This window comes from Phymastichus coffea, unplaced genomic scaffold (assembly GCF_024137745.1).
Source record: "Phymastichus coffea isolate CEN01 unplaced genomic scaffold, Cenicafe_Pcof_1.1 PCOF00161, whole genome shotgun sequence".
Taxonomy (NCBI): domain Eukaryota; kingdom Metazoa; phylum Arthropoda; class Insecta; order Hymenoptera; family Eulophidae; genus Phymastichus; species Phymastichus coffea.
The window spans coordinates 128554-140789 of NW_026706972.1; the positions used below are offsets into that span (position 1 = coordinate 128554).

At 49.0% G+C, this 12236-nt stretch overlaps 1 pseudogene; it reads left to right on the plus strand.

Moving 5' to 3' along the window:
- Positions 1–1457: 1457 nt before the first annotated feature.
- On the plus strand, positions 1458–10204 carry LOC131672876 (fatty acid synthase-like; annotated as a pseudogene).
- Positions 10205–12236: the final 2032 nt, after the last annotated feature.

The following is a 12236-nucleotide window of genomic DNA, read 5'->3' on the forward strand; positions in this document are numbered from 1 at the left end:
ATAAAATAAAATTTACGGAATCTTTTTTTATATACAACAGCTTATAAAAAAATAACTTAAAGGAAGTATCGATTGTTTAATTCAATTGGTTCACAAATATCTGAGAACTTTTGCAAAATTGTAAAATACCTTTCGGCTGCAACTTCTGGTTTCTTAAGTAAATATTTGTTTATTAATAAACATTTAATTCTTGTTTTAATCAAAGCTTTTTGGGTAATTTTGGTTTGAATAGGAACTTAATTATTTAAAGCTCAACTTAATTTTTTAAAAAGAATATTTACCCCAAGTTTTATCCAAATTGAGCTTCCGCAAGGTTGACTCTACTCATGAGCATCAATTCCTATAACCCCTTATAAAAATAATCAGAATTATGACAATTTTGTGTCTTACTAGATAGTGAATTGAACTTGTGGCTCTGGCTGACTGTATGACGTTAGAGCTCGTCGATCTTCGTGTTATTTCTTTGATAATTTAAAATGCCCGAATATGTTATTTCTGTTTAAGAACATTAAACACCAGGACATCTATTCACTGAAAGTAGAAAATTTGTGAACAAGAATGATTATTTTTTATAAATATTCTGGCCTGTTATATGGTTTAATAAAGCGATTATAAAAAAAAACAGTCGAGAAATCATTCTGCAAAAGCTTGGCCGAGCCTGAATCGGCTTGAGTTGTCAACTGCCAAGTTGGCTCGAGCTTGCACTTTCATCAAAAAGAAATGGGATATCACAAGATACACCAGTGCAGCACGTTATTTAAATAAAAAATATTCACGAAAGCTTGTCGACTACGAAAAGCTTGTTAATCATTTTTGAGCAGTATAATAATTTAAATTGCTTCTTTGTATGTGACACTTCGTTAGTAGAAAAACGTATAGCTTCTTTTCATCTTCGGGAGAGCAGTGCAAAAGAAATGCTTGACCTTATATTAAAAAAAAACTGTTTTAATAAATGAAAATAACGTGACCGCCAAGAAATTTTAATTGAGATGAGTGTAATCGACGCGATGTTCATCAGAGTAGAAATACTCGCGTAAATAATGATAATTATATGATTGACGTTTACTTTCGATTTTTATATAATAATCATCTGCAAATTTTCGTCATAGCCGCTCATAAACTTGCATAACTTGCGCTACAATTTACGCATCAACCATAAAAAAATGTGAAATTTCATTCTACAAAAAGTCACTGAAATGCCATACCAGATAAACGTTGTTTTCAAGACAGAAACAAATATACAGAGTGCAAGAACTAAATGAAGTAATTGATGGTCTCATGTAGGATCGCGACAAGCATCGTTGTTAGAGACGAGGCACGAGAAAAAACGGGGGCTAAAAACAATAATTAAAGATATAAAAGTGGCGGTCAATCGGTTCTTCGGCATCAGTCGATCGTCGTCGATCGACCAGTCAGTAGATCGCGCTTGATCACCGAGCAAGGGTAGTTTGGACAGCATGACGTCGGCCGATGACAGTGCCGCCCGGGAGCTCCAGCCTCGCAAGCTAGCAGCGGTCGAGCCGGGCGACGAGATCGTGATCAGCGGCATGGCCGGACGCTTCCCTGACTCGGATAACCTGCGCGAGTTGCGGGACAACCTCGAGAGGAAGGTGGACCTGGTGAGCGGCGACGGGCGCCGCTGGATATTGGGTAAAGTCTGGAAGCGGGCACGCTCGCGCGAAGCGTAGTCGGCTACAGCGAAGGGCACCGCTTCGCAGACGACCCGCACGTGCCGCAGCGGACCGGCAAGGTGAATAACGCGAGCAAGTTCGACGCCTCGTTCTTCGGCGTGCACTACAAGCAGGCGCACGCGATGGACCCGACGTGCCGCATGCTGCTGGAGCACGCGTTCGAGGCGGTGCTGGACGCGGGCGTGAACCCGCGCCGGCTGCGGGGCAGCCGCACCGGCGTGTTCGTGGGCGCCAGCTTGTGCGAGTCGGAGAAGACCTGGCTGTACGAGCGTTCGCGGGCGAACGGCTTCGGCATCACGGGCTGCGCGCGAGCGATGCTGGCCAACCGCGTCTCCTACTACCTGGGCACCATCGGCCCCAGCTACACGGTCGACAGCGCCTGCAGCTCGTCGCTGCACGCCCTGGAGCAGGCCTACCGCGCGATGCGCGAGGGCCTGTGCGACGCCGCGCTGGTGGGGCAGCGGCCACCTCTGCCTGCTGCCCTTCGTCTCCAAGCAGTTCTTCGAGCTAGGTAGGAGCCCGCGCGCCCGCGCGCGCGCTGCCCGCGCTGCCCGCGCTGCCCGCGGCCCGCCGCCAGCGCTCACGCGTGCCCCCTGCTGAGACAGGTGTCCTCTCGACCGACGGCCGCTGCAAGACCTTCGACGAGGCGGCCGACGGGTACGCGCGCAGCGAGGCGGTCTGCGCGCTGTTCCTGCAGCGGCCAGCCGAGCGAGGCGCTGCTACGCCACGCTGGTGCACGCCAAGGTCAACTGCGACGGCTTCAAGGAGGAGGCGTGACGTTCCCGTCGAGCGCCGCGCAGAGCCGGCCTGCTGCGCGAGTTCTACCTGGAGTGCGGCGTGCCGGCGGCGCGGCTGGCCTACGTGGAGGCGCACGGCACCGGCACCAAGTGGGCGACGCCGAGGAGGTGGCCGCGCTCGACGAGGCGCTGTGCGCCGCGCGCTCCGAGCCGCTGCTCGTCGGCTCCGTCAAGTCGAACCTGGGCCACTGCGAGCCCGCCAGCGGCCTCGTGTCCGTGGCCAAGGTGCTGCTGGGCCATGGAGAGCGGCCGCATCCCGCCCAACGTCAACTATCGGCGCTGCAAGCGCGAGCTCACGGCCATCCTGCAGGGGCCGGCTGCGGGTCGTCACGGAGGTGCACGCCCTGGCCGGGCGACTACGCGGCCGTCAACTCCTTCGGCTTCGGCGGCGCCAACGCGCACGTGCTGCTGCGGGCGAGCGGCCCGGCCCAAGCTGGACGGGGGCGCGCCGCGGGGACCAGCTGCCGCGGCTGGTGGTCGCCTCCGGCCGGACGGAGGAGGCCGTGGCCGCGCTGCTCGCCGAGGTGAGGGGCGGAGGGGGGAGGCCACGCGGGCCCTGACCAGCCGAGCCCCTTTGCAGCTGGAGGCCCCGGCCGGTGGACGCCGAGCTGGTGGCCCTGCTGCACGCCGTCCACTCGAGCGAGATCAGCGACCACCTCTACCGCGGGCTACACGCTGCTTGCCGGCGCGCGGGCTGGTCGCGGCGCCGTCCAGGGAGGTGGCGGGCCTTCGCGGGCGCCCGGCCGCCCGTCTGCTTCGTCTTCTCCGGCATGGGCTCGCAGTGGCCCGGCATGGGTAGGCCGCTCTGTCGCGCTCGCTTGCAACGACCACCAACCGTCGCGACTGCTCGCAGGGGCGGCGCTGCTGCCGCGTGCCGGTCTTCGCCGAGGCGGTCGGCAGGTGCGACAAGGTGCTGCGCCCCCTCGGCCTCGACGTCTTCCGCGTGATCGCTGCCGAGGACCGCGGCGCCCTCGACGACATCCTCAGCTGCTTCGTCGGCATCGCCGCCGTGCAGGTTGGCCACCGCCCGCTCTCTCGCGCCCTCTCCGCGCCCTCTCGCGCCCTCTCACGCCCTCTCTTTCGCGCAGATCGGCCTGGTGGACCTGCTGCGCTCACTGGGCGTCGAGCCGGACCTGCTGCTCGGCCACTCGGTCGGCGAGCTAGGCTGCGCCTACGCCGACGGCTGCTTCACCGCCGAGCAGATGATCCTGGGCGGCCTACTCGCGAGGCCTGGCCTCGGTCGAGGCCGAGCTGGGTTGCGCGGTTCGATGGCCGCCCGTCGGTCTCGGCTACGCCCGTCTGCGGGAGCTGTGCCCGGGCGACATCGACGTGGCCTGCCACAACTCGGCCGAGAGGCGCGACCATCAGCGGGCCCGCCGAGTCGATTGCAGCGCTTCGTCGCCGAGCTGAAGGTGAGAAGCACGCTCCACGGGGCTCACGGGCCTCGCGAGCCTGCGGTGCTGTAATCGGTGCGGGCGCGTGTCGCAGGCGCGGGGCGTTTTCGCCAAGGAGGTGCCCTGTGCCAACATCCCGTACCACAGTCGCTACATCGCCCCGGCCGGACCTAAGCTGCTGGCCTACCTGAAGAGGGGTCATTCCCGAGCCGAAGCTGCGAAGCGGACAAGTGGCTGAGCAGCTCGGTTCCCTGGAGACAAGCGGCACACGGAGGCGGCGCGCTACTCCTCGGCCGAGTACCACACCAACAACCTGCTCAGCCCGGTGCTGTTCGAGGAGGCCGCGGCGCTGATACCCAAGCACGCGATCGCCATTGAGATCGCGCCTCACGGTCTGCTCCAGGCTATCCTGCGGAGGTCCCTCGACCCCAGTGTCACCAACGTCCCCCTGACCCGCCGCGCTCACAGGGACGGCGTCGGGATGCTCCTCCAGGCCATCGGCAAGATGTTCAACGCTGGGCTCCACCCTCAACTGTGTAAGGGAACAATGTGTCACGGCCAAGCGGCGAACGGATGGGGAGGACTGCTTCGACTTGGAGACTCACGTTCTTTCCGACTTTCAGCCAATTTGTATCCGGCCGTGGAGTTCCCCGTGGAGCCGCTCGACGCCAATGATCTCGCCTATGATCAAGTGGCAGCACACGGACGACTGGTACGTCACTCTACAACAGCCAGGAAAAGACCAATCCAGCGAGCGCTTCGTCAAGATCGCGGGTCTCGGACAGCGAGTACGAGTTTTTAGCCGGCCACGTGATCGATGGCCGAAATCTTTTGCCAGCCAGCAGCTACCTCACCTTCATCTGGGAAAACTCTCGCCTCGATGCGAGGCCGAATGCACACCGAGTTGTCGGTCGTGTTCGAAGACGTCAAGTTTCTTCGTGCCACCACGCTCCCGAAGGACGGCGAAGTAGAATTGACTCTGATGGTCCAGAAAGGTTTGCGTAACTGTCGCGTGATCATCGATCGTGGTCGGTGCTCCGCTGAACGTCGATTCTCGTGCGCAGGCACAGGCAGGTTCGAGGTCGTCGAGGCCGACGCAGCTGTGGCGACTGGCCTGGTGCGCGTGATTTCGCACCCGTCGGAAGAGAAATCCGGTCCAGCGGTCGTTGCCGATCGATTGCCCAAGGAAGGAGTCGATGACTAGCCACGGACGTGTACAAAGAGTTGAAGCTTCGTGGTTATCAGTACGCGGGCAACTTTCGCGGCATCACGCGCGCCAGCATCTGCGGCTCGCGTGGTCACATCGCTTGGCAGAACGATTGGGTGGCCTTCGTCGACAACATGCTGCATATGAAAAGCCATTGGCATCGACACGCGAGAACTGTTTGTGCCCACGGCTATAAAGAAACTGGTGATCGACAGTCAGGCTCATCTCACCAAATCAAACTAAATCAAACTGACGAAGGTGCGTTACAAGGCATCCTTATCGCGCTAAGCCTCGGAGTAACACATGGCTATTTCTTTTCTCTCGCGTAGGACTCCCAGTGTTATACGATAAGCTCCGCGATATCATTGCTAGCGGCGGCGTGGAAATCTCAGGGCTGCAGGTAAGCCCTATACTGCGCAGGAAACTCGCTGCGGAGCCCACTATCGAAGAGTACAAATTTGTCGCGAGCACGGATGGAGCCGAGCTCAGTCTTGGCGAGATCGCAAGGCTTTCGATTCACCTGGCGATGGAAAATCAAGTGGGTGGCAACGAAAGCGAAGACGCTCGAGCTTATCGACGAGGCTGACGAGCTATCCGGCGACAGCCTGCTGTCGACTTGGTTCTCCGAATGCTTCGAGGATCTGCCGCTGATTCAAGCTGACACGACCATACTCACCACGAGGAGCGATTTGGATTCAGACGCGAATGTAAGCGTGATCGGCAAAGCTAATAAAGCCAACGATGCCTCCTCGTCGCTGGACGTCGATTGCTAACAGACGAGCGAAACGACAATTGAACTTACTCCTTGGCGAATTGAAAGCCGACGGCTTTCTACTGACTCGGGAAAATGGCGACATCGAGAACCTAGGCGATGCAGCACGCGTGAGAAATCTCGTATTGTCTTAGCGAAGAGGTGTGGCAAAGAGACCTTTGTCGTGCTGAGGGAAGCGAGAAAAGCCGCGGGATGAGACCGTCGTCATTGAGTAGACAATGAACAGTTCGGTTGGGTCGACAGCGCGCGTCACGTCTGCAGTCCGACAAGGGAACGGCTCGAGTATTGTTGGTTGGCCAGGGAGACTTCGAGAACGGTGGGTGAAATTTGGTCTTTCGTTATTCACGAATTTCAGACGTAATTTAACGTCGATCGCGCTCAGGTCTACTGGGCCTCGTCAACTGTTTGCGACGAGAGCCAGGCGGTGAAGCTCTTCGAGCGGTTCTTATTCAAGATCCAAAAGCACCATCGTTCTCCCTGGCAAGCTCGATTTACGCCAAACAACTACGGAAGGACTTGGCGATCAACGTTCTTCGTGAAAATGAAGTCTGGGGGCACCTATCGGCATTTACCTTTATCACCTTCGAAACCAAGATTAGTTCAACACAGATACCTCACCCAACTTGTACGCGGTGATCTGAGTTCGCTGACTTGGGTAGAAGGTCCAATCAATACCGAGAGCGATCACGTTCGAATCGTCTACGCTCCCATCAACTTCAAGTGAGTATTGATGTTGCTTGCCGTTTTGAACTATTTACTGACTTAGCTCGAACGTCACATAGGGACGTGATGATGGCTACCGCCAAAGTTATCTTGACTGCGCGGTCAAGACAGACCCAAAATTACTTTTCTTGGAGTCGAGTTCAGTGGCATTGATAATTCTGGTAGAAGAGTTATGGGTATAGCTGATTGTCCAGTCATGTCCAACCTTTGCATTCCGGGTCCACTGACTTGGCAAATTCCCGATACTTGGAGTCTCGAGGACGCGGCAACAGTATCGTGCGTCTATGGTACTTGCATTTACGCGTTCTACGTGAAAGGTGAGCAAATCGATGCATCTCGCGTCATTCATCCAATTATACGTTGGTAACGTTTCCTTTTCGTTCGGTCGAATCAGGCAAACTGAAGAAGGGCCACAAAATATTGATTCACTCGGGTACGGGTGGCGTCGGGCAAGCTGCTATAAATCTGGCTTTAGCTCAAGGTTGCGAGGTTTTCACAACCGTCAGCACACCGAGAAAACGTAGGTTTATACGAGATCGCTTCCCCGAGATCCAAGATGATCACATCGGCAGCAGTCGCGATACCAAGTTCGTCGGCATGATCCAAAGATTAACAGACGGCCGCGGCGTCGACGTGGTATTTGAATAGTCTGTCGGAGGACAAGCTTCGTGCTTCCGTCGATTGTCTAGCCGAGAACGGACATTTCTGGAAATCGGCAAATACGACTTGTTGGCCAACAATCCGCTGGGAATGAGCTGCTTCTTGAAGCAGATCAGTTTCCATGGCGTCATGTTGGACGAACTGATGAAAGAACCCGTGGAAACTCAATTGGAATTGAAGAGACTGATGGATGAATATCTGAAAAGTGGCAAAATTACACCTCTCGTGAGGTGAGTTGTATTTGTCAGAATACAAGTTTCGCGGATAATCGCTACCGAGTATTTCTTCTATTTTTCTCCTTTGTTTTTCAGAACTGTGTTCCCTGAAGAGAGAGTCGAGGACGCCTTTCGATATATGGCAGCAGGCAAGCACATGGGCAAGGTGCTCCTGAAATTGTCAGACGACGACAAGCCAGCTTTGGCGTTGCCTCGATATTACTGTCTCAAAGATCGAAGCTACGTCGTACTGGGTGGCCTTGGTGGTTTCGGCCTCGAATTAGGTATCTTTCTTTCTGTCTGTTTCCCGCTACTTTGCAATAATCACCACTCGATCAAATTGCAGCCGACTGGTTGGTACTGAGAGGAGCGAGAAACCTCGTGCTCGTGTCACGTAGCGGCGTCAAGAATGGCTATCAAGAGATGAGATTACAGTTGTGGAAGAGTTACGGAGTGAACGTCGTGGTGGTCCCTGGCAAAGACGCGTCGTCCCGCGACGACTGTCGATTCATCCTCGATACCGCAGCCGAACTTGCTCCGATCGACGCTGTCTTCAACTTAGCGGTGGTGCTGCTGGACGCGTTGCTGGAAAATCAAAGTCCGCGGTCATTCGAGGAATCGTTCAAGCCGAAAGCTCGGGCTACGAAAAATCTCGACTCGCTGACTCGTCAGTTGTGTCCGCGGTTGAGACACTTTGTGGTATTTTCATCAGTGTCTTGTGGAAGAGGCAATGCCGGGCAGTCGAATTACGGAATGTCTAATTCGGTAAGTCCAGGCTCACCGACGTCCGTTCAAGGCCAGAATAAACGAAATATTCTTCACAGGTTATGGAGCGAATATGCGAGAGAAGAGTTGCCGATGGATTGCCAGGTTTGGCGATACAATGGGGTGCTATCGGAGACGTCGGTTTAGTGGCCGACATGCAACGAGATAACGAAGAGCAAGTGATCGGTGGTACAGTGCCGCAGCCGATATCCTCGTGCCTGCAAGAGCTCGACAACTTGTTACGACAGAAGCAACCTGTTGTCTCTAGTATGATCGTCGCTGCCAAGAAGAAGGCTGGAAAAGCTGGCTATCTCAGTATCGTGCAAACCGTGCAGAATATCATGGGTAATTCGCATGTTTTTCCTCGGTAAATACGTAACGCATGTATTTCGATTTGATATTTGTGATCACAGGCCTGAAAGATTTGAAAGGTGTGAGTCCTAACGTGCCGCTCTCTGAACTTGGCATGGATTCGATGATGTCGGTCGAGGTCAAACAGACGCTGGATCGCGAATTCGGAGTATTCCTTACTGCACAAGACGTTCGACGTCTTAACTTCACCAAACTCCAAGAAATGTCAGACAAGCAGAACGAAGATCGCGGAGCGAGGGGAACTGACGAAAGCGTCAATGTTCCGATGGACATGAGGCTGCTCAAGAATTTAATCGACAATCTAAAAATGACAAACTATCAAATATACTTGAAACTAAAGACCAAAGAGAATACGAAAAGGAACGAGATATTTTTGATTCCGGGAATAGAAGGTCAAGCCGTGTTCTTCGATCAATTAGCTGCAAAGCTTGAAGCACCCGCTACGTGTTTGCAGCTGGGAATAGATGACTACACGGACGATTCTGCATCTGACATCGCCGAAAAATACTTTCGGGTAATTGTCGAAACTCACAACCTTATTTTCATTGCGGGCAATTAACATGAGGAAGATAAATCACTTTTTAGCACGTGCTCGACAAATGCCGACATCATCGCACCTTCAAGATAGTCGGCTATTCGTTCGGATCGTTGATTGCCATTGAATTAGTCAGAAAATTGGAGGCCGAAGGATTGACTGGCAAATTGATTCTGATTGACGGCGCACCCCAACAAATCAAGGCAATCTTCGCGCGACTCGGGACCGACGATGACTTACAAACCAGAACTCTTATGATGATGCTTAAGGTGTTGGCTCCGGGCGACGATCGAAAGGTGAATTCGATAGATTTTATATCCGGAAATGCCGTCTTCATCGAATTGTTTATCGACCGTTTCGTTGTGTAGTTTGCAGAGAGATTGAGAAATTGTAAAGATTGGCAGGACAAAGTGCAGGCTTTCGATGAGATATGCCCTCTCGTAAAATTTGGCTTCCCTCTTGGAAGTCACAAAAATATCTGCACTGCTGTCCACAAGAGACTAGCAATGGCAGTCAATTACGATGCATCGCTATTCAAGCCAATCAAAGCTCCCATTACTTTGCTCAAACCGACCATCACCACGCTTAATCTGGATTCGGAAGATTATGGCCTTTCGAAGGTGAGGAATTGTGCTTTTTAAGTGCTCACATATATGCAGATGGAATTAACATAAATTCAAATTGAAATTATGTTTTATTAGATTACAAAAGGTTCGGTTGAGGTTGATTACGTGACAGGAAACCACCTAACGATGTTGGACGACGACAACTTAGTTCGCGCCATTAACGAAGACACTTCTCAGGAAAGAATCGGTTAAAGCTTCTTCATCAGCCGAACATCTTTTAATAATGTGCAATATGAAATATTGCAAAGCTATGTACGGAAAGGCAAATAAACGTGCAATTCATTATTCATTATTTATCAACTTAACAAATTGGATATTGAATAAATTTCTTTTCATTTTTATATTTCGTAATTTCGAATAAACCAGCTATCTATTATCCATTATCCGGTTTACGTAAAATAAAAATGTTGATTAAAGTAGCTAATTGTCGAAGCAGGGCTTATTTCGTTGTTCTTATGAATGATCAAAAGTGTTTGTTTATGCTTCATAACATAATTTTTTTCAACTATTTTATTTTATAATGAACTATTATATGCCTTTATACTGACGTTCTTTCTATATTATTCTCATGACCTTTCCGTTTAATATTAATAAAATCTCATTATCTTATCTTCTTCATTAGCAACGCATCATGTCGATTGTAATTTAACACCAACTAAAATTTTAAATTCGATTCATTATACTGCACGAATGGGCATAAACTGATTGTTATACTTATTGTTTACCTGGAGTGTTTATCAGTGTGAGTTATTGCTCATTTCTATAGAAACCAGCATGGTGACTATTGATTCTTATCGGACAAAATTCGTGTTCCAATTTTTCGTCTGGATTATAATTTCTTTGATAAGTCGATCATACTTCGCTTCCTAATTAGCCAACAATGCTACAGAATTGATCAATCATAATATTTACGTAATAAAATTTATTAATTAAAATTTTTTTAAGTGCCCATTACGTTTCGTTTGAGTAAATCATTGTAGAAAAAGTGTGACAAATTTTCTCCATTTTTATACATATTTTTAGTTAGCTATATACCAGAATTAAGCACACTAAAATATTTGCATATTTACAATACCAATACTGGTAATTTTCTAATAAATATAATCTAGTTATTAAAGTCTCGTTCTACGAAAATATAGATTCTGTTGTTGTCAATTAATAATTGCGATCTTTAGAGGCTTTCTACATAAAAATACATCGGACGTCGTACAATGGACGTCGGACGTGTACCGAAATAACCAAATTAAAAAGAAAATTGTTTAATATCTAGGTGTGTCTGCAATTGCACAGGATAGGAGCAATGATAATATAGATGTACTATATTAACATTAATAATACAATAATATATCATATATTTGGCTATCTTTTTTCCATCGTAGCGTGATTAATTGGCGACTCGTGAATTTCAAAACCACTATTTTCGACTATTAAACATTGATGGCATCGAATGGATTTTTCCTGACAAGTTGCGGTGGCACAATTCACTAAAATAAGCCCTTTGACGTAACATTGTTTGGTGTTATCGATGCTTAATCATTGAAAATGCGATTTGGATTTAGAACTCGTGAATCAACGACGACAGTGACATCTTCGTGGAAAGCTTTCATTTTCATGTGAACGAGTACATAGGAATAGCCTTAACTCGCTTAATTAGAGTCTGTAACATGGAGACTACATACGTATGTAGTCTCCATGGTCTGTAATCTGTATTGGTTGATTACATATATAATCGTGCAGTTCTACTTTGCTGCTATTATTGTAGTTTGGCTTGGACAGATATCTTCATTTGTCAATTGAAAAAAATGTTTCACACTGCCAAATTTAATTAGCATTGCTCATTTCAGAGTTCATAAATCAACATCAATATTTCAGACCCAAGATGTCGACAATATTAAGCTGAGATAACCTATTTCTCTGCAGACTGGCAATGATGTATCTAATTTTCTACTAGATTTCATTATAAATAAATGTATGCATTTTATATGATTGTTCCTTGTTATAAATTCGTGAATTGGTTAATTAATGGGTGTATACATTGTTGATTGCATTCAATATTCACAAAACTATCAGCATCCAGATTCTTATCCTTGCTCTATAAATTTTCATTTATGATTATCAACTAATTGTCAAAAAATTATAGGTTGCTGTACTTTATAATTTTTATAAATTACCTAAAAAAGTATGCAAGATTAACAATTGTCACTGCATACTGTATTTAAATTGTGTATTTGAAGTTGTTCCATTCATTAATACTATTGCTTTATTTACATAGATACTCATCATTTTTAAACTGATCACGGTTGAGATTTACAATTTAAATTTTGGTAAGAAATAAGTGACCAATTGATCTTATTACATCACTATGCGTTAATTTTTACTACAATTCAAGTAATGTATATCCTAAATATGATAAATACTACAAATGAAATACACTGAATTAGAGAATTACAGAATATTTATTAAGAAAATATACTTAATA